The sequence below is a fragment of the Scyliorhinus canicula genome, chromosome 22, assembly GCF_902713615.1.
Source record: "Scyliorhinus canicula chromosome 22, sScyCan1.1, whole genome shotgun sequence".
NCBI lineage: Eukaryota > Metazoa > Chordata > Chondrichthyes > Carcharhiniformes > Scyliorhinidae > Scyliorhinus > Scyliorhinus canicula.
The window spans coordinates 27,331,566-27,356,093 of record NC_052167.1 but is presented as its reverse complement, the minus strand read 5'-3'; the positions used below and the strand labels follow the sequence as shown (position 1 = coordinate 27,356,093).

At 38.4% G+C, this 24,528-nt stretch overlaps 1 protein-coding gene across 2 annotated transcripts in view; it reads left to right on the top strand.

The window, feature by feature from the left end:
• Window positions 1–24,528, top strand: part of pdlim1 (PDZ and LIM domain 1 (elfin)) — a 144,765-nt gene that overhangs the window by 59,657 nt on the left and 60,580 nt on the right. The gene's annotated exons all lie outside the window — the stretch shown is intronic.

Genomic DNA, 24,528 nt, shown 5'->3' with positions numbered 1-24,528 from the left:
CACACACTGAACATATCAGTGGTGAACACACACACACTGAACATATCAGTGATAAACACACACACTGAACATATCAGTGATAAACACACACACTGAACATATCAGTGGTAAACACACACACACTGAACATATCAGTGATAAACACACACTGAACATATCAGTGATAAACACACACTGAATATATCAGTGGTAAACACACACTGAACATATCAGTGATAAACACACACACTGAACATATCAGTGATAAACACACACACTGAACATATCAGTGATAAACACACACTGAACATATCAGTGATAAACACACACACTGAACATATCAGTGATAAACACACACACTGAACATATCAGTGATAAACACACACACTGAACATATCAGTGATAAACACACACACTGAACATATCAGTGATAAACACACACACTGAACATATCAGTGATAAACACACACACTGAACATATCAGTGGTAAACACACACTGAATATATCAGTGATAAACACACACACTGAACATATCGGTGATAAACACACACACTGAACATATCAGTGATAAACACACACTGAACATATCAGTGATAAACACACACACTGAACATATCGGTGATAAACACACACACTGAACATATCAGTGATAAACACACACACTGAACATATCAGTGATAAACACACACACTGAACATATCAGTGATAAACACACACACTGAACATATCAGTGATAAACACACACACTGAACATATCGGTGATAAACACACACACTGAACATATCAGTGATAAACACACACACTGAACATATCAGTGATAAACACACACACTGAACATATCAGTGATAAACACACACACTGAACATATCAGTGATAAACACACACACTGAACATATCAGTGATAAACACACACACTGAACATATCGGTGATAAACACACACACTGAACATATCAGTGATAAACACACACACTGAACATATCAGTGATAAACACACACACTGAACATATCGGTGATAAACACACACACTGAACATATCAGTGATAAACACACACACTGAACATGTCAGTGATAAACACACACACTGAACATATCAGTGATAAACACACACACTGAACATATCAGTGATAAACACACACACTGAACATGTCAGTGATAAACACACACACTGAACATATCAGTGATAAACACACACACTGAACATATCAGTGGTAAACACACACACTGAACATATCAGTGATAAACACACACACTGAACATGTCAGTGATAAACACACACACTGAACATATCGGTGATAAACACACACACTGAATATATCAGTGATAAACACACACACTGAATATATCAGTGATAAACACACACACTGAACATATCAGTGATAAACACACACTGAACATATCAGTGATAAACACACACACTGAACATATCAGTGATAAACACACACACTGAATATACCAGTGATAAACACACACACTGAACATATCAGTGATAAACACACACTGAACATATCAGTGATAAACACACACACTGAACATATCAGTGATAAACACACACACTGAACATATCAGTGATAAACACACACACTGAACATATCAGTGATAAACACACACTGAACATATCAGTGATAAACACACACTGAACATATCAGTGATAAACACACACTGAACATATCAGTGATAAACACACACACTGAACATATCAGTGATAAACACACACACTGAACATATCAGTGATAAACACACACTGAACATATCAGTGATAAACACACACACTGAACATATCAGTGATAAACACACACTGAACATATCAGTGATAAACACACACTGAACATATCAGTGATAAACACACACTGAACATATCAGTGATAAACACACACTGAACATATCAGTGATAAACACACACACTGAACATATCAGTGGTAAACACACACTGAACATATCAGTGATAAACACACACACACTGAACATATCAGTGATAAACACACACACTGAACATATCAGTGATAAACACACACACTGAACATATCAGTGATAAACACACACTGAACATATCAGTGATAAACACACACACTGAACATATCAGTGATAAACACACACACTGAACATATCAGTGATAAACACACACACTGAACATATCAGTGGTAAACACACACTGAACATATCAGTGATAAACACACACACACTGAACATATCAGTGATAAACACACACACTGAACATATCAGTGATAAACACACACACTGAACATATCGGTGATAAACACACACACTGAACATATCAGTGATAAACACACACACTGAACATATCAGTGATAAACACACACACTGAACATATCAGTGATAAACACACACACTGAACATATCAGTGATAAACACACACACTGAACATATCGGTGATAAACACACACACTGAACATATCAGTGATAAACACACACACTGAACATATCAGTGATAAACACACACACTGAACATATCAGTGATAAACACACACACTGAACATATCAGTGATAAACACACACACTGAACATATCAGTGATAAACACACACACTGAACATATCGGTGATAAACACACACACTGAACATATCAGTGATAAACACACACACTGAACATATCAGTGATAAACACACACACTGAACATATCGGTGATAAACACACACACTGAACATATCAGTGATAAACACACACACTGAACATGTCAGTGATAAACACACACACTGAACATATCAGTGATAAACACACACACTGAACATATCAGTGATAAACACACACACTGAACATGTCAGTGATAAACACACACACTGAACATATCAGTGATAAACACACACACTGAACATATCAGTGGTAAACACACACACTGAACATATCAGTGATAAACACACACACTGAACATGTCAGTGATAAACACACACACTGAACATATCGGTGATAAACACACACACTGAATATATCAGTGATAAACACACACACTGAATATATCAGTGATAAACACACACACTGAACATATCAGTGATAAACACACACTGAACATATCAGTGATAAACACACACACTGAACATATCAGTGATAAACACACACACTGAATATACCAGTGATAAACACACACACTGAACATATCAGTGATAAACACACACTGAACATATCAGTGATAAACACACACACTGAACATATCAGTGATAAACACACACACTGAACATATCAGTGATAAACACACACACTGAACATATCAGTGATAAACACACACTGAACATATCAGTGATAAACACACACTGAACATATCAGTGATAAACACACACTGAACATATCAGTGATAAACACACACACTGAACATATCAGTGATAAACACACACTGAACATATCAGTGATAAACACACACACTGAACATATCAGTGGTAAACACACACTGAACATATCAGTGATAAACACACACACACTGAACATATCAGTGATAAACACACACACTGAACATATCAGTGATAAACACACACACTGAACATATCAGTGATAAACACACACTGAACATATCAGTGATAAACACACACACTGAACATATCAGTGATAAACACACACACTGAACATATCAGTGATAAACACACACACTGAACATATCAGTGGTAAACACACACTGAACATATCAGTGATAAACACACACACACTGAACATATCAGTGATAAACACACACACTGAACATATCAGTGATAAACACACACACTGAACATATCAGTGATAAACACACACACTGAACATATCAGTGATAAACACACACTGAACATATCAGTGATAAACACACACACTGAACATATCAGTGATAAACACACACACTGAACATATCAGTGATAAACACACACACTGAACATATCAGTGGTAAACACACACTGAACATATCAGTGATAAACACACACTGAACATATCAGTGGTAAACACACACACTGAACATATCGGTGATAAACACACACTGAACATATCAGTGATAAACACACACTGAACATATCAGTGATAAACACACACACTGAACATATCAGTGATAAACACACACACTGAACATATCAGTGATAAACACACACACTGAACATATCAGTGTTAAACACACTGAACATATCAGTGGTAAACACACACACTGAACATATCAGTGATAAACACACTGAACATATCAGTGATAAACACACACACTGAACATATCAGTGATAAACACACACACTGAACATATCAGTGATAAACACACACACTGAACATATCAGTGATAAACACACACACTGAACATATCAGTGATAAACACACACACTGAACATATCAGTGATAAACACACACACTGAACATATCAGTGATAAACACACTGAACATATCAGTGGTAAACACACACACTGAACATATCAGTGATAAACACACACACTGAACATATCAGTGATAAACACACACACTGAACATATCAGTGATAAACACACACACTGAACATATCAGTGTTAAACACACTGAACATATCAGTGATAAACACACACTGAACATATCAGTGATAAACACACACACTGAACATATCAGTGTTAAACACACACTGAACATATCAGTGATAAACACACACACTGAACATATCAGTGTTAAACACACTGAACATATCAGTGTTAAACACACTGAACATATCAGTGTTAAACACACTGAACATATCAGTGTTAAACACACACTGAACATATCAGTGGTAAACACACACACTGAACATATCAGTGATAAACACACACACTGAACATATCAGTGGTAAACACACACTGAACATATCAGTGATAAACACACACACTGAACATATCAGTGATAAACACACACACTGAACATATCAGTGATAAACACACACACTGAACATATCAGTGGTAAACACACACACACTGAACATATCAGTGATAAACACACACTGAACATATCAGTGATAAACACACACACTGAACATATCAGTGATAAACACACACTGAACATATCAGTGATAAACACACACACTGAACATATCAGTGGTAAACACACACACACTGAACATATCAGTGATAAACACACACTGAACATATCAGTGATAAACACACACACTGAACATATCAGTGGTAAACACACACACTGAACATATCAGTGATAAACACACACACTGAACATATCAGTGATAAACACACACACTGAACATATCAGTGTTAAACACACTGAACATATCAGTGGTAAACACACACACTGAACATATCAGTGGTAAACACACACACTGAACATATCAGTGATAAACACACACACTGAACATATCAGTGATAAACACACACACTGAACATATCAGTGATAAACACACACACTGAACATATCAGTGTTAAACACACTGAACATATTAGTGATAAACACACACTGAACATATCAGTGATAAACACACACACTGAACATATCAGTGTTAAACACACACTGAACATATCAGTGATAAACACACACACTGAACATATCAGTGTTAAACACACTGAACATATCAGTGTTAAACACACTGAACATATCAGTGTTAAACACACTGAACATATCAGTGTTAAACACACACTGAACATATCAGTGGTAAACACACACACTGAACATATCAGTGATAAACACACACTGAACATATCAGTGATAAACACACACACTGAACATATCAGTGATAAACACACACACTGAACATATCAGTGATAAACACACACACTGAACATATCAGTGGTAAACACACACACACTGAACATATCAGTGATAAACACACACTGAACATATCAGTGATAAACACACACACTGAACATATCAGTGATAAACACACACTGAACATATCAGTGATAAACACACACACTGAACATATCAGTGGTAAACACACACACACTGAACATATCAGTGATAAACACACACTGAACATATCAGTGATAAACACACACACTGAACATATCAGTGGTAAACACACACACTGAACATATCAGTGATAAACACACACACTGAACATATCAGTGATAAACACACACACTGAACATATCAGTGGTAAACACACACACACTGAACATATCAGTGATAAACACACACACTGAACATATCAGTGATAAACACACACACTGAACATATCAGTGGTAAACACACACTGAACATATCAGTGATAAACACACACACTGAACATATCAGTGATAAACACACACTGAACATATCAGTGATAAACACACACACTGAACATATCAGTGATAAACACACACACTGAACATATCAGTGATAAACACACACACTGAACATATCAGTGATAAACACACACACTGAACATATCAGTGATAAACACACACACTGAACATATCAGTGATAAACACACACACTGAACATATCAGTGATAAACACACACACTGAACATATCAGTGATAAACACACACACTGAACATATCAGTGATAAACACACACACTGAACATATCAGTGATAAACACACACACTGAACATATCAGTGATAAACACACACACTGAACATATCAGTGATAAACACACACACTGAACATATCAGTGATAAACACACACACTGAACATATCAGTGATAAACACACACACTGAACATATCAGTGATAAACACACACTGAACATATCAGTGATAAACACACACTGAACATATCAGTGATAAACACACACACTGAACATATCAGTGATAGTCCCCACACACACACTGAACATATCAGTGATAAACACACACACTGAACATATCAGTGATAAACACACACTGAACATATCAGTGATAAACACACACACTGAACATATCAGTGATAAACACACACTGAACATATTAGTGATAAACACACACACTGAACATATCAGTGATAAACACACACACTGAACATATCAGTGATAAACACACACTGAACATATCAGTGTTAAACACACACACTGAACATATCAGTGTTAAACACACTGAACATATCAGTGATAAACACACACTGAACATATCAGTGTTAAACACACTGAACATATCAGTGTTAAACACACTGAACATATCAGTGATAAACACACTGAACATATCAGTGATAAACACACTGAACATATCAGTGTTAAACACACTGAACATATCAGTGATAAACACACACTGAACATATCAGTGATAAACACACACTGAACATATCAGTGATAAACACACACTGAACATATCAGTGATAAACACACTGAACATATCAGTGTTAAACACACTGAACATATCAGTGATAAACACACACTGAACATATCAGTGATAAACACACTGAACATATCAGTGTTAAACACACTGAACATATCAGTGATAAACACACACTGAACATATCAGTGATAAACACACTGAACATATCAGTGATAAACACACTGAACATATCAGTGATAAACACACTGAACATATCAGTGATAAACACACTGAACATATCAGTGATAAACACACTGAACATATCAGTGATAAACACACTGAACATATCAGTGATAAACACACTGAACATATCAGTGATAAACACACTGAACATATCAGTGATAAACACACTGAACATATCAGTGATAAACACACACTGAACATATCAGTGATAAACACACACACTGAACATATCAGTGATAAACACACACTGAACATATTAGTGATAAACACACACACTGAACATATCAGTGATAAACACACTGAACATATCAGTGTTAAACACACACTGAACATATCAGTGGTAAACACACACTGAATATATCAGTGTTAAACACACACACTGAACATATCAGTGATAAACACACTGAACATATCAGTGTTAAACACACACTGAACATATCAGTGGTAAACACACACTGAATATATCAGTGTTAAACACACACTGAACATATCAGTGATAAACACACACACTGAACATATCAGTGTTAAACACACACTGAACATATCAGTGATAAACACACACACTGAACATATCGGTGATAAACACACACTGAATATATCAGTGATAAACACACACTGAACATATCAGTGATAAACACACACTGAACATATCAGTGATAAACACACACACTGAACATATCAGTGTTAAACACACACTGAACATATCAGTGATAAACACACACTGAACATATCAGTGATAAACACACACTGAACATATCAGTGATAAACACACACTGAACATATCAGTGATAAACACACACTGAACATATCAGTGATAAACACACACTGAACATATCAGTGATAAACACACACACTGAACATATCAGTGTTAAACACACACTGAACATATCAGTGATAAACACACACTGAACATATCAGTGATAAACACACACACTGAACATATCAGTGATAAACACACACTGAACATATCAGTGATAAACACACACACTGAACATATCAGTGTTAAACACACACACTGAACATATCGGTGATAAACACACACACTGAACATATCAGTGATAAACACACACTGAATATATCGGTGATAAACACACACACTGAACATATCAGTGATAAACACACACTGAACATATCAGTGATAAACACACACTGAACATATCAGTGATAAACACACACACTGAACATATCAGTGTTAAACACACACACTGAACATATCGGTGATAAACACACACACTGAACATATCAGTGATAAACACACACACTGAACATATCAGTGATAAACACACACTGAATATATCAGTGATAAACACACACACTGAACATATCAGTGTTAAACACACACTGAACATATCAGTGATAAACACACACACTGAACATATCAGTGATAAACACACACTGAACATATCAGTGATAAACACACACACTGAACATATCAGTGTTAAACACACACTGAACATATCAGTGATAAACACACACTGAATATATCAGTGATAAACACACACTGAACATATCAGTGATAAACACACACACTGAATATATCGGTGATAAACACACACTGAACATATCAGTGATAAACACACACACTGAACATATCAGTGATAAACACACACACACTGAACATATCAGTGAGAAACACACACACTGAACATATCAGTGATAAACACACACACTGAATATATCGGTGATAAACACACACTGAACATATCAGTGATAAACACACACACTGAACATATCAGTGATAAACACACACACTGAATATATCAGTGACAAACACACACACTGAACATATCAGTGATAAACACACACACTGAACATATCAGTGATAAACACACACTGAACATATCGGTGATAAACACACACTGAACATATCAGTGATAAACACACACACTGAACATATCAGTGATAAACACACACACTGAATATATCGGTGATAAACACACACTGAACATATCAGTGATAAACACACACACTGAACATATCAGTGATAAACACACACTGAACATATCAGTGATAAACACACACACTGAACATATCAGTGATAAACACACACTGAACATATCAGTGATAAAACACACACACTGAACATATCAGTGATAAACACACACTGAACATATCAGTGATAAACACACACTGAACATATCAGTGATAAACACACACACTGAATATATCGGTGATAAACACACACTGAACATATCAGTGATAAACACACACACTGAACATATCAGTGATAAACACACACTGAACATATCAGTGATAAACACACACACTGAACATATCAGTGATAAACACACACACTGAATATATCGGTGATAAACACACACTGAACATATCAGTGATAAACACACACACTGAACATATCAGTGATAAACACACACACTGAATATATCAGTGACAAACACACACACTGAACATATCAGTGATAAACACACACACTGAATATATCAGTGATAAACACACACACTGAACATATCAGTGACAAACACACACACTGAACATATCAGTGATAAACACACACACTGAACATATCAGTGATAAACACACACTGAACATATCGGTGATAAACACACACACTGAACATATCAGTGATAAACACACACACTGAACATATCGGTGATAAACACACACTGAACATATCAGTGATAAACACACACTGAACATATCAGTGATAAACACACACTGAACATATCAGTGATAAACACACACTGAACATATCAGTGATAAACACACACTGAATATATCAGTGATAAACACACACACTGAACATATCAGTGATAAACACACACACTGAACATATCAGTGATAAACACACACACTGAACATATCAGTGATAAACACACACACTGAACATATCAGTGATAAACACACACTGAACATATCAGTGATAAACACACACTGAACATATCAGTGATAAACACACACTGAACATATCAGTGATAAACACACTGAACATATCAGTGATAAACACACACACTGAACATATCGGTGATAAACACACACACTGAACATATCAGTGATAAACACACACACTGAATATATCAGTGATAAACACACACACTGAACATATCAGTGATAAACACACACACTGAATATATCAGTGATAAACACACACACTGAATATATCAGTGATAAACACACACACTGAATATATCAGTGATAAACACACACACTGAATATATCAGTGATAAACACACACACTGAATATATCGGTGATAAACACACACACTGAATATATCAGTGATAAACACACACACTGAATATATCAGTGATAAACACACACACTGAACATATCGGTGATAAACACACACACTGAATATATCGGTGATAAACACACACACTGAATATATCGGTGATAAACACACACACTGAATATATCGGTGATAAACACACACACTGAATATATCAGTGATAAACACACACACTGAATATATCGGTGATAAACACACACACTGAATATATCAGTGATAAACACACACACTGAATATATCAGTGATAAACACACACACTGAACATATCGGTGATAAACACACACACTGAACATATCAGTGATAAACACACACACTGAATATATCAGTGATAAACACACACACTGAATATATCGGTGATAAACACACACACTGAACATATCAGTGATAAACACACACACTGAATATATCAGTGATAAACACACACACTGAATATATCAGTGATAAACACACACACTGAACATATCAGTGATAAACACACACACTGAACATATCGGTGATAAACATACACACTGAACATATCGGTGATAAACACACACACTGAACATATCGGTGATAAACACACACACTGAACATATCGGTGATAAACACACACACTGAACATATCAGTGATAAACACACACACTGAACATATCGGTGATAAACATACACACTGAACATATCGGTGATAAACACACACACTGAACATATCAGTGATAAACACACACACTGAACATATCAGTGATAAACACACACACTGAACATATCAGTGATAAACACACACACTGAACATATCAGTGATAAACACACACACTGAACATATCAGTGATAAACACACACACTGAACATATCAGTGATAAACACACACACTGAACATATCAGTGATAAACACACACACTGAACATATCAGTGATAAACACACACTGAACATATCAGTGATAAACACACACACTGAACATATCGGTGATAAACACACACACTGAACATATCGGTGATAAACACACACACTGAACATATCAGTGATAAACACACACACTGAACATATCAGTGATAAACACACACACTGAACATATCAGTGATAAACACACACACTGAACATATCAGTGATAAACACACACACTGAACATATCAGTGATAAACACACACTGAACATATCAGTGATAAACACACACACTGAACATATCGGTGATAAACACACACACTGAACATATCGGTGATAAACACACACACTGAACATATCGGTGATAAACACACACACTGAACATATCAGTGATAAACACACACACTGAACATATCAGTGATAAACACACACACTGAACATATCAGTGATAAACACACACACTGAACATATCAGTGATAAACACACACACTGAACATATCAGTGATAAACACACACACTGAACATATCAGTGATAAACACACACACTGAACATATCAGTGATAAACACACACACTGAACATATCAGTGATAAACACACACACTGAACATATCAGTGATAAACACACACACTGAACATATCAGTGATAAACACACACACTGAACATATCAGTGATAAACACACACACTGAACATATCAGCGATAAACACACACACTGAACATATCAGTGATAAACACACACTGAACATATCAGTGATAAACACACACACTGAACATATCGGTGATAAACACACACACTGAACATATCGGTGATAAACACACACACTGAACATATCAGTGATAAACACACACACTGAACATATCAGTGATAAACACACACACTGAACATATCAGTGATAAACACACACACTGAACATATCAGTGATAAACACACACTGAACATATCAGTGATAAACACACACTGAACATATCAGTGATAAACACACACACTGAACATATCAGTGATAAACACACACTGAACATATCAGTGATAAACACACACACTGAATATATCAGTGATAAACACACACTGAACATATCAGTGATAAACACACACTGAACATATCAGTGATAAACACACACACTGAACATATCAGTGATAAACACACACTGAACATATCAGTGATAAACACACACACTGAACATATCAGTGATAAACACACACTGAACATATCAGTGATAAACACACACTGAACATATCAGCGATAAACACACACACTGAACATATCAGTGATAAACACACACACTGAACATATCAGTGATAAACACACACACTGAACATATCAGTGATAAACACACACACTGAACATATCAGTGATAAACACACACACTGAACATATCAGTGATAAACACACACACTGAACATATCAGTGATAAACACACACACTGAACATATCAGTGAAAACACACACACTGAACATATCAGTGATAAACACACACACTGAACATATCAGTGATAAACACACACTGAACATATCAGTGATAAACACACACACTGAACATATCAGTGATAAACACACACTGAACATATCAGTGATAAACACACACACTGAACATATCAGTGATAAACACACACTGAACATATCAGTGATAAACACACACACTGAACATATCAGTGATAAACACACACTGAACATATCAGTGATAAACACACACACTGAACATATCAGTGATAAACACACACACTGAACATATCAGTGATAAACACACACACTGAACATATCGGTGATAAACATACACACTGAACATATCAGTGATAAACACACACACTGAACATATCGGTGATAAACACACACACTGAACATATCAGTGATAAACACACACACTGAACATATCAGTGATAAACACACACACTGAACATATCAGTGATAAACACACACACTGAACATATCAGTGATAAACACACACTGAACATATCAGTGATAAACACACACACTGAACATATCAGTGATAAACACACACACTGAACATATCAGTGATAAACACACACTGAACATATCAGTGATAAACACACACTGAACATATCAGTGATAAACACACAAACTGAACATATCAGTGATAAACACACACACTGAACATATCAGTGATAAACATACACACTGAACATATCAGTGATAAACACACACACTGAACATATCAGTGATAAACACACACACTGAACATATCAGTGATAAACACACTGAACATATCAGTGATAAACACACACACTGAACATATCGGTGATAAACATACACACTGAACATATCAGTGATAAACACACTGAACATATCAGTGATAAACATACACACTGAACATATCAGTGATAAACACACACACTGAACATATCAGTGATAAACACACACTGAACATATCAGTGATAAACACACAAACTGAACATATCAGTGATAAACACACACACTGAACATATCAGTGATAAACACACACACTGAACATATCAGTGATAAACACACACTGAATATATCAGTGATAAACACACACTGAACATATCAGTGATAAACACACAAACTGAACATATTAGTGATAAACACACACTGAACATATCAGTGATAAACACACACACTGAACATATCAGTGATAAACACACACTGAACATATCAGTGATAAACACACACACTGAACATATCAGTGATAAACACACACACTGAACATATCAGTGATAAACACACACACTGAACATATCAGTGATAAACACACACACTGAACATATCAGTGATAAACACACACTGAACATATCAGTGATAAACACACACTGAACATATCAGTGATAAACACACACACTGAACATATCAGTGATAAACACACACACTGAACATATCAGTGATAAACACACACACTGAACATATCAGTGATAAACACACACACTGAACATATCAGTGATAAACACACACACTGAACATATCAGTGTTAAACACACACTGAACATATCAGTGATAAACACACACACTGAACATATCAGTGATAAACACACACACACTGAACATATCAGTGATAAACACACACACTGAACATATCAGTGATAAACACACACTGAATATATCGGTGATAAACACACACACTGAACATATCAGTGATAAACACACACACTGAACATATCAGTGATAAACACACACACTGAACATATCAGTGATAAACACACACACTGAACATATCAGTGATAAACACACACACTGAACATATCAGTGATAAACACACACACTGAACATATCAGTGATAAACACACACTGAACATATCAGTGATAAACACACACACACTGAACATATCAGTGATAAACACACACACTGAACATATCAGTGATAAACACACACTGAACATATCAGTGATAAACACACACTGAACATATCAGTGATAAACACACACACTGAACATATCAGTGATAAACACACACACTGAACATATCAGTGATAAACACACACTGAACATATCAGTGATAAACACACACTGAACATATCAGTGATAAACACACACACACTGAACATATCAGTGATAAACACACACACTGAACATATCAGTGATAAACACACACTGAACATATCAGTGATAAACACACACACTGAACATATCGGTGATAAACACACACACTGAACATATCAGTGATAAACACACACTGAACATATCAGTGATAAACACACACACTGAACATATCAGTGATAAACACACACACACTGAACATATCAGTGATAAACACACACACACTGAACATATCAGTGATAAACACACACTGAACATATCAGTGATAAACACACACACTGAACATATCAGTGATAAACACACACACACTGAACATATCAGCGATAAACACACACACTGAATATATCGGTGATAAACACACACACTGAACATATCAGTGATAAACACACACTGAACATATCAGTGATAAACACACACTGAACATATCAGTGATAAACACACACACACTGAACATATCAGTGATAAACACACACTGAACATATCAGTGATAAACACACACACTGAACATATCAGTGATAAACACACACTGAACATATCAGTGATAAACACACACTGAACATATCAGTGATAAACACACACACACTGAACATATCAGTGATAAACACACACTGAACATATCAGTGATAAACACACACACTGAACATATCAGTGATAAACACACACTGAACATATCAGTGATAAACACACACACTGAACATATCAGTGATAAACACACACTGAACATATCAGTGATAAACACACACACTGAACATATCAGTGATAAACACACACTGAACATATCAGTGATAAACACACACACTGAACATATCAGTGATAAACACACACACTGAACATATCAGTGATAAACACACACTGAACATATCAGTGATAAACACACACACTGAACATATCAGTGATAAACACACACACTGAACATATCAGTGATAAACACACACTGAACATATCAGTGATAAACACACACTGAACATATCAGTGATAAACACACACTGAACATATCAGTGATAAACACACACACTGAACATATCAGTGATAAACACACACACTGAACATATCAGTGATAAACACACACTGAACATATCAGTGATAAACACACACACTGAACATATCAGTGATAAACACACACACTGAACATATCAGTGATAAACACACACACTGAACATATCAGTGTTAAACACACACTGAACACATCAGTGATAAACACACACTGAACATATCAGTGATAAACACACACACTGAACATATCAGTGATAAACACACACTGAACATATCAGTGATAAACACACACTGAACATATCAGTGATAAACACACACTGAACATATCAGTGATAAACACACACACTGAACATATCAGTGATAAACACACACACTGAACATATCAGTGATAAACACACACTGAACATATCAGTGATAAACACACACACTGAACATATCAGTATTAAACACACACTGAACATATCAGTGATAAACACACACTGAACATATCAGTGATAAACACACACACTGAACATATCAGTGATAAACACACACACTGAACATATCAGTGATAAACACACACACTGAACATATCAGCGATAAACACACACACTGAACATATCAGCGATAAACACACACACTGAACATATCAGTGATAAACACACACACTGAACATATCAGTGATAAACACACACACTGAATATATCAGTGATAAACACACTCACTGAACATATCAGTGATAAACACACACACTGAACATATCAGTGATAAACACACACACTGAACATGTCGGTGATAAACACACACCGAACATGTCAGTGGTAAACACACACACTGAACACATCAGTGATAAACACATACTGAACATGTCGGTGATAAACACACACCGAACATATCAGTGATAAACACACACTGAACATATCAGTGATAAACACACACACTGAACATATCAGTGATAAACACACACACTGAACATATCAGCGATAAACACACACACTGAACATATCAGCGATAAACACACACACTGAACATATCAGTATTAAACACACACTGAACATATCAGTGATAAACACACACTGAACATATCAGTGATAAACACACACACTGAACATATCAGTGTTAAACACACACTGAACACATCAGTGATAAACACACACACTGAACATATCAGCGATAAACACACACACTGAACATATCAGCGATAAACACACACACTGAACATATCAGTGATAAACACACACACTGAACATATCAGTGATAAACACACACACTGAATATATCAGTGATAAACACACTCACTGAACATATCAGTGATAAACACACACACTGAACATATCAGTGATAAACACACACACTGAACATGTCGGTGATAAACACACACCGAACATGTCAGTGGTAAACACACACACTGAACACATCAGTGATAAACACATACTGAACATGTCGGTGATAAACACACACCGAACATATCAGTGATAAACACACACTGAACATATCAGTGATAAACACACACACTGAACATATCAGTGATAAACACACACACTGAACATATCAGCGATAAACACACACACTGAACATATCAGTGATAAACACACACACTGAACATATCAGTGATAAACACACACCGAACATATCAGTGATAAACACACACACCGAACATATCAGTGATAAACACACACTGAACATATCAGTGATAAACACACACACCGAACATATCAGTGATAAACACACAAACTGAACATATCAGTGATAAACACACACTGAACATATCAGTGATAAACACACACTGAACATATCAGTGATAAACACACACACTGAACATATCAGTGATAAACACACACTGAACATATCAGTGATAAACACACACTGAACATATCAGTGATAAACACACACACCGAACATATCAGTGATAAACACACACTGAACATATCAGTGATAAACACACACACTGAACATATCAGTGATAAACACACACTGAACATATCAGTGATAAACACACACTGAACATATCAGTGATAAACACACACACCGAACATATCAGTGATAAACACACACACTGAACATATCAGTGATAAACACACACACTGCACATGTCAATGATAAACACACACTGCACATATCAGTGATAAACACACACACTGAACATATCAGTAGCTGTGTGAATTGGAGAATCATCATGCATGTGTCAGGATTAAGTTTCAAACCTAGCTTGCTCCCAGGTTTTGTAACACTGCGTGGACCATTGCTGCTATTTGCTAAAGCCTTGCTTTCTTCAGTGGTATGTGCTTCAGTAAGTCGGCCAATCCTGTGTCAGACAGATATATAATTGTCGTCTGGAGCTGCCAATTCGATGTAAAACCAAATCCCACATGTTTGCCAGGTTTTCAAAATCCTGTACATGGCGAAATAGTTTTACTTGGACCTTGAACTTTATTTGTTTTTTAAAAAAAATATTTCTTTATTCCCCTCCTTTTTCGCATTTTCTCCCCAATTTACACCCACCAACAGTAAGCAATAATCAGTAACAAATATGTCAATCCCCATATCAATAACAACGATCCCATCCTCCCAAAACCCCCAAACATTCACCCACATGTTGAACTTTATTTGTTTTTGCAGGTTTTGTTAGCTGCGTCTGTGTTTTGCGTGTAATTCGCGTGTAATTCGCGTGTAATTCGCGTGTAATTCGCGTGTAATTCACGTGTAATTCGCAGCACAGAAATGGGCCACTTGATGTCACATGTCCGTGTCGTGTTCATGCTTCACATGAGCTTCCGCCCACTCGTTTACTTACTCCATCTGGTATCCTGTTCTACCATTCAAAGCTATTTCGTAGTCTGCAAACTACTTTATTTTTATTTTCATTGCAACTCGGACTTTATTTGGAATTTTGCTATCTTCCATGGTGGACTTTACACTGTCATTAGCCCAGCTCATCTTAAGAAATGTCCTAATTCAACCACAGCAGATTATACATAAATAGCGCCTCAAATGTTGTAAAGTGGCCCAAGGCACTTCATAGGAATTCCATAGTAACGTAAGGAGCAGAATTAGGCCATTCGGCTCATCGAGTCTGCTCCGCCATTCAATCATGGCTGATATGTTTCTCATCCCCATTCTCCTGCCTTCTCCCCATAACCCCTGGTCCCCTTATTGATCAAGAACCAATCTCTGTCTTAAAGACACTCAGTGATTTGGTCTCCACAGCCTTCTGCAGCAAAGAGTTCCACAGATTCACCATCCTCTGGCTGAAGAAATTCCTCCTTATCTCTGTTTTAAAGGATCGTCCCTTCAGTCTGAGGCTGTGTCCTCTGGTTCTAGTCTTTCCTACCAGTGGAAATATGCTCTCCACGTCCACTCGATCCAGGCCTCGCAGTATCCTGTAAGTTTCAATAAGATCCCCCCTCATCCTTCTAAACTCCAACGAGTACAGACCCAGAGTCCTCAACCGTTCCTCATACGACAAGCTCTTCAATCCAGGGATCATTCTTGTGAACCTCCTCTGGACCCTTTCCAAGGCCAGCACATCCTTCCTTAGATATGGGGCCCAAAACTGCTCACAATACTCCAAATGGGGTCTGACCAGAGCCTTATACAGCCTCAGAAGTCCATCCCTGCTCCTGATTCTAGCCCTCTCTACATGAATGTTAACATGTGGTTTAACACATATTGCCAATTTGAGGAGTTCACTCTTCAATTGCTAGACCCACTGATTAAACCAGAATAAGAAGTCTTGAAATCCATTCAAATATATTTGATTAAAATTGGACACAAATCCATTTTACAAAGAGGCCTCATGGTCGGGAGCGTGTGTGTGTATGAGAGAATGTGTGAGCATTGAATGTTTGACTTTTTTTGAAGATCTTTCTAATTAGAGTGCAGGAAGACATTTTTATACTTGATATAGGATAAGAATTATTGGCATAAACTGGCTTTATTTGATATATATTTCTGTACAGACATGATAGAATGTGAACATTTCGTTAGGTGTTAATGGCCAGTCATTTTTCACACTGACTATGAACCCGAAGATGAAATGGGAGTGAAGGGCAAAGGCTGGAGTTTTTGTGAATGAGTGATGAACATGGGTTTCCTCCGGGTGCTCCGGTTTCCTCACACATTCCAAAGATGTGCAGGTTCGGTGTATTGGCCGCGCTAAATTGACCTTTAGTGCCCAAAGATGTGCACGTTAGGTGGGGTTACGGGGATAGGGCGGGGGAGTGGGCCTGGGTAGGGTACTCTTTCAGAGGGTCGGTACAGACTTGATGGGCTGAATGGCCTCCTTCTGCTCTCTCGGAATTCCTAGGTTCTATAGTTTTATGTATGCCCATGTTTTTAATGTTAATTGTCTATGTAAACTTGTCACGCTGTAATTATGCCCTCCCGCCATTAGGGTGACAGTAAGTCCTTGTTTTTAAGTTCTGAAGAGTCATACGGCCTTGAAACTTTAACTCTGTTTGTCTCTCCTCAAATGCAGCCAGTCTTGGAGAGTTGTTTTCCAGCATTTTCTGTTTTTCTTCCTGTTTTAAGGTTGTCTCGTTCTGTATTCTTCTGCTTTAGCATCACAGATATATTGGGGCTGGTATTCACATCAACATCCGCTTTAGCATAATTTCACGTCGAGGCCTGACATCATGTCACGTGACCTGATCGCCACCATTTTGGAGCAGCCCATATCCATCCACCCGACCTCACCCCCCCCCCCCCCCCCCCCCCCGGCTCCCCGATTCACCCCCTCTCACCGGCCACACCTGCTGCCGGCTTCCCCCATTCCAGACCCTTCTGTTCACTGTGGTATTATCAGAAATGTAAGAACTGCAAGAGTTAATGAAATGTCTAGATCAGCCACTAGAAGGAGCTAGAGTTACAAGCATATAAGACATTGATGCTAAGCCTTGGGGGGGGGGAGAGAAGTGAAAGAGATAACCAGAGTATAGACTGAAGGAAAGATAGTGTGAGTGAGAGCAGATCATAGTTTATAATAGTGTAGAGATTAGTAGTAGATGGGTGGAGATTATATGTTAATTATCAACTGTGTATTATATAGGTGTAAGTGTTGAGTCTAAATTAGTAGTGTTAATAGCTTTGTTCAAGTTAAACCTATTTTGTGGTCGTTGTGAGCACTACGCCAACCATCCTGAAATACGCAACACCACATTCACCTCTTCCCTCCCTGAAACTCCCATTCGCCACTCCTCTCACGCCTTTGCACAACTTGCCTCTCCCCCAGGGAAAGAACTCCAGGGAGGGAGGCTGCAGCAGGAGGATTGTCCAGTGGGAGAGAGCCAGCAATCGAGAGGAGGGAGTGAGGGGGAGATAGAAAGAAAGAGTCAGCATATTTCTTTTATATTTTTTACGTTATTTGATTCAAAAATTATTTCAGTTGTGATTGTAAGAATTTTGAAATATACAGGGCGAGATTCTCCCCACTCCTGACGGTGCGGAGAATAGAGTGGCTCGTAAAATTTTACGGCCACGCTGTTCCGACGCCCTCCCGCTATTCTCCCCCCCCCCCACGCCCAACTCCCGACACGAATCGCTGCCGCCGTTTTTTTACGGCCGGCAGCGATTCACAGCTGATAGATGGGCCGAGTTCCCAGCCCTTTACGGCTGTTTTTACGAACGGCAAACACACCTGGTTTGGCCGGTCGTAAAAACGGCCGTAAACACTCGCATTTTATAACCATGGCACCGATTGGCACGGCAGTACCACGGCCGTGCCAAGGGTGCCATGGGCCCGCGATCGGTGGGCACCGATCGCGGGCAGCGGGCCCGATGCCCGCGCACTATTTGTCCTTCCGCCGCCCCGCTGTATCCATTCGCGGGGCGGATGAGGGGCCTCCCGGCCCGCGCATGCGCGGGTTTCGCGCAAATACGCGATGACGTCATCCGCGCATGCGCAGGTTGGAGTCTTCCAATCCGCGCATGCACGGCTGACGTCATATGACGCGTCAGCCGGCGCTAACTCGGGCAAGCGGGCTTAACGAAATTCATTAAGCCCGTGATGCCGGAGCTTACGGCGTCGGGCTGCTAGCCCCGACCGGGGACCAGAATCAGTTCCCGGTCGGGAAGGGGGGGGGGCTGGCGTCAAACCCGCCCGGATTTGACGCCAGCCTTACGATTTCTCCCCATATGGGAGAATCTCGCCCACAGTATTTCAACTTACAGGCTATAATGTTTGTTCTAATGTCATACAGAACTTAATTACAGCTTTAATATTGGTTGTAATGGGAACACTTTATCCACTTGAAGTTGTCACACGTAAAGTTACACTTTTTAGGAGTTTAACGACAACGTTTAGTCAGGAATTAATGTTTGGATAATTAATGTTTTTTTTTCCAAAAAAGATTAAACCACCAGAGTAAAGGATCAAAAACAAATGTGAACAACACTGGGAGAGCTATAAATAAAAGTACTTTCGCTTTTCCCATCACTCATTTTCTGTCATTATTCCAGCATTCTACAGTTGCAGCTGTATGTTTTCTGGGCAGCAGAATTTCGGTTCTGTAAATCCTGGAGTAAAAACTTGATTCCGTCTCTTTCCTTGGATTTCCTGCCCGCCCTCACTGTTGACGACCTGCATTGCCTGCTACATTCACCCCTCCTGTTAACTGGTGTCTGCCCATACCACCTGACACCAGCGCTCCCTTCACCACTGCAAGGTGGAGGCAAGAGATCCCATGGCACTGTTTCAGAGAAGCGTTCTCGCTGTTGTCCTGCTCTAATGTTTACCCCTCAAAACTGATTGTCATATTGCTGTTTGTGCACAAATTGGCCCCAACATTTTCTTTCCACGTTGACGCAGGGGCTACACTCAAAAACTCTCCTTCAACGTGGAATATTCTGAGGGTGTAGGTTGAGGCGAAGCAGTTGTGCAATTTCAAGAAGGAATTAGACATCGCTCTTGGGGCTAAAGGGATCGAGGGATATGGGGAGGAAGGCGGGATCAGGATATTGAACTTGACAATTAGCCATGACCACAATGAATGGCAGAGCACGCTCGAAGGGCTTCTATTTTCTATGTTTCAATGTGCTGATTATTTCCTGGTTGGAAAGGGTTCCTGACCAGAAATAAAAGATCAGAAAATACTCTCTACTCTGGCAGCTCAAACTGCGGAAGATAGCCAGTTTGTACCTGTACTCGTAAAAAAGAAATCTGCATCAGATCCTTCCAAATTTGGGTCGTGTCTGTCAAGCTACAAGCCTACTGATTTTTATACTTATTAAAGAATGTTGCCCAACTCTGCAATTCACTCCAGCCCGAAAGCTCACTAATAATCCGACATTCCACCAATTCTACACTCCCCATTGAATAGTATGCTATCTCCCACTCTCTGGACTCTCACAGGGAGCACGGCCTCTTGGGCGATATCCAAGAATGCTCCAGTTATCTCTGGAACTGTGTCCCGGCAATGGTCAGCAACGTCGGTGAAAACCGAAAAGAAAGGATCGCATTTCTATCCCGCCTTTCCTGACCTCAGGACGCCCCAGTTAAGTAAACCCTTTCGAAAATTCTATAAACAGAGGCAGAAGATGTTTAGTTGCCATGGTGATGCAGGAAACATGGCAGCCAATATGTGCATGGCAAAATCCCACAGACAACTACGTGAAAATAGCCTGTTGCAATGATGTCGGGCGATGAATAAATATTGGCTGGGACACTTTGGGGAACCTCCCTCCTCTTCTTCCAAATTGTATCCGAGAAACATACATAGAAACATAATAGAAAATAGATGCAGGAGGAGGCTATTCTGCCTTCAAGCCTGCTCCCCCATTTATGATCATGACTGATCATCAAGTTCGATACCCTGATCCCGCCTTCCCCTATATCCCTTGATCCCTTTAGCCCCAAGAGCTATATCTAATTCCTTCTTGAAATTACACAACGTTTTGGCCTCAACTACTTTCTGTGGTAGTGAATTCCACAGATTCACCACTCTCTCTGGGTGAAGAGATTTCTCCTCACTCAGTCCCAAAACGTTTACCCCTTATCCTCAAACTATGACCCCCTTGTTCTGGACTCCTCCCACTATTGGGAAAATTCTTTCTGAATCTGCCCTGTCCAATCCTGTTAGAATTTTGTAAGTTTCTATGAGATCCCCTCTCACTCTTCTAAACTCCGACGAATATAATCCTAACTGACTTACTCCCTCCACATATGACAGTCCCGCCATCCCAGGAATCAGCCTGGTAAACCTTCGCTGCACTCCCTCCATAGCAAGAACATCCTTCCTCAGATAAGGACACCAAAACTGCCCACAATACTCCAGGTGTGGCCTCACCAATACCTGATACAATTGCAGTAAAACATCCCTATTCCTATACTCAAATCCTCTCGCTATGAAGGCCAACCTACCATTTGCCTTCTTTACCGCCTGCTGTACCTGCACGCTTACTTTCAGCGACTGATTCACAAGGACACCAAGGTCTCGCTGACTATCCACCTCTCTCAATTTACAAACATTCAAATAATAATCTGCCTTCCTATTTTTGCTACCGAAGCGGATGACCTCATATTTATCCACATTATACTGCATCTGCCATGCATGTGCCCACTCACTCAGCCTGTCCAAATCCCGCTGAAGCATCTCTGCACCCTCCTCACAGCTCACCCTCCCACCCAACTTTGTATCATTTGCAAATTTAGAGATAATA